Here is a 3,214-nt window from a genome sequence, read left to right as displayed (position 1 = left end):
TATGCAAATCATCTTTTTTTGTTCTAATTTGAAAATATCTTATAGATGACATGTATAGCTAGGGAACAAAAAAAGAAATAATTATTTTTGATGTATATTTTCTTTTTTATAAGTACTCAAGTTTGACCTTATCAGAATCCAACAGCTTTTTCCTCCCGTCAAAACTTCCCTATCAAATCTATACCTTTTTGAAAAAAAATACATATTCATGAAGAAGATTCTCTCCTCTAGAGATAAATATGATTTTTTAATTTTTTTGATATGATTTACTATTCTTTTCCTTTTTTGAGGGAGCATCTTTTGAAATGTTGAAATATTGACTTATAATATTTTGAGATTATAACATATTATAACTAATCAAAACACTCAAAAATTTATATAATGATGATATTGAATCTGAGCTCTATAAAAGGGTATTTTTAGTTTTTGAAAAAAATTGAGTTTTGATAGAGAAATGAGATTTGACCAAAATAGGTTTTGGTTTTCTAAACAATGACATAAATATGTGCTTTTACCCTACATTCTACACAACTACATTACAATAGAGGAAGATGTTCCACTTGAAATCAAAATTGAAGAGGATGATGATTGCAATGCGGTAAATGTACTAGTATTTGAAACATATTAGATGACTTAGGGAGATAGAGATGATTAGGGAAAATTCGAAGATGAGATAGCATGAAGAATGTTGGAAGATTACAAATCTTGTGCATAGTTGTAAAAAAGAAAACATGAACATTGCAATTTCTTTGTAAACTTTTTAGATCAAACATTGATACATTAATTACAACTAATGTTATATTGTTGAAGACCTCTATGAGAGTTTGGCATGTTGATACTATACTATTGACTATGCTATAGTTTTTTACTAATAGATTGCTCTGAAATTTTGTTAGTTTAAATTGGTTTTATGTATGTTGCTATATTTTAATCATGAAATTGAGTTATGCATGCTATCAAATAACATTTATTATTCTAGTCTCTAAGGCACTCACTTAGTCCAATGGAATGTGTGACAATTTAGACGAAACTTCACACTTTTGTATAGTGTTGTAATCAATTCAGTGAATATATATGATATGAATCTACCCTACTATGTAATTTGATTAACAAGATCCATGTCTCACTATGCTCATAGGTTTGAGAAAATTTTTACATATTGAAGTTGTATACACATATTGATTGTGCTAGGCTACTTTCATACCAATGAAATATGGTACCATTACAATGTGAATATATTGCCTAGCTCTAGCTGGCGAGTGGTGGAAAAATACATAAATTTGTTAATAGCTTATTGATTGCCTCTCTTATAGGTAAAAATTAGAGAGCATAGAAATGAGCTAACATTACCATCCTTTGATATGTTGTTACTACACCTAATTGGTCCTTTAGATATGATATAAATGCAAGATAATATGTTTCTTTGAATACGGTGTTGCCTACAACAACATATACATTATTGGAAGCTATCAACTATTTCTATTTAAATGTAAGAAAATAAAACTAAATAGATAAGGTATATAAGTGTTAGAAATTTATTTAGTGCTCCCTCGGGATCTGTGAAAAGGGCTTAACCACCTCCTATGTACTATAAGTTGAGTGGTTGTATTAGGCATTAGCAGATTGATCTTTTGGTGCAATGAAAACCCCACTCTAACAAGTGGTATCAGAACTTGCTCACAGGTTCAAATCTTCAAACCCTCGGATAACACTAAGGGGGAGATTATTAGAAAAAAAATTAGCGCTCCCCTCGGGATTCATGACAAGGGCTTAATTGCCTCCTATGTACTATAAATTGAGTGTTTGTATTAAGCATTGACAAATGAGTCTTTTTGGTGCAACGGTAACCCCACTTTAACAATAAGATTGATTTTTTTTGGTTTTTTGGGGTAAAATCCATTAATTCGATAGCCTAATGTATTAGACCAAAATAAAAAAATTTCCTCCTAATTATTGTTATTCCTAACTCACCTGCACCTTTTGTCTCCTCTTCCTCTAATTTGTAGCCAATTACTATTATCCGTGCCTCGCCTGGACCTTTTGTCTCCTCTTCCTCTCATTTTTAGTCATTCTCATTCTCTATGCCATCTTCAATTGAAAATATTCAAATTCTCTATGCCTACGTCTTCAAGTAGTATATTCTGCATATTTTTGTGAATATAATTCAATTTTTTTACTTTTTCATAAATCATGAACATATTTCACATTGTTGTTTGTTAATGCTTCTTTTGGTTCATATTTTGTTGCACTATATAACTCCTTATATAATGTTTGTTTAGTATAAAAACAATATACATTTTAGCATTGAGTAAAATATTGTTGAATGAGATTGTAAATTTTTTTTTAATGCATGTGTCAACATTTCTTCAAGTTTTAGTTTTTTATTCTAGTTTGTATGTTCAATGTATTTGAATTTGTTGACTCATTGTTCTGACTTCAAATTTTGGTCAATACCATGGATGGAGACATTCATGTAACCTATGTACCTCCTTTTTTGAGGAAGGTATTATGGACTCATGAAATGGAAGACAAGTATCTTGAATTACTCTAGGAGCAAGTCCACCTTGACAAAAAATGAGAGGGGGGATTTAGAAAAGAGGCATGGGCTACAATCGAAAGGAAGTTCAATTTGGAATTGAACCTTCATTTGTCAAAAGGAAATTTTAAGAATAAGCTAAAAACGTGGAAGCTTGACTATACAATTATGAAAGAATTAAAAAATACAAGTGGATTCACATGGAATGAGGCCACCCAATGTATGGATATCGATGAGAGTATCTGGGATGAGCTTCTCAAAGTAATATGTTGTTTCAAAATATTATGATTTAATGTATAAGATATCTTATAAAGTATTTATTAAAAGACAAAAAAACTAGTGCATTCATTATGCTAACATGCAGAAAAAATATTTTAAACATGCCAAAGTTTAAAAGAAGTGGTCATTTTACTACCTCAATGAGTTATCCTGCATTGTGGGCAATGACATTACTAAAGGGATGATAGTTGCAACAGTGTATGATAATGAAGAAGGGAACGTTATGGATGAGGCAATTGATCTTGATGATGATGGGGATTTTAATACAACAATGGATAATGCCATGGATTTGGATTATGACATGAATCCTTCCAATCAATCTAGTACAACCAAAAAATAGTTTTTGTCACAATCATCATCATGAAAGGCAAAAAGGAAGAAGGCCAACATGGTTGATTC

This window comes from Cupressus sempervirens, chromosome 10 (genome assembly GCF_028749045.1).
Source record: "Cupressus sempervirens isolate cs-2001-9-10 chromosome 10, ASM2874904v1, whole genome shotgun sequence".
Lineage (NCBI taxonomy): Eukaryota > Viridiplantae > Streptophyta > Pinopsida > Cupressales > Cupressaceae > Cupressus > Cupressus sempervirens.
Note: the sequence above shows the minus strand (reverse complement) of the source record.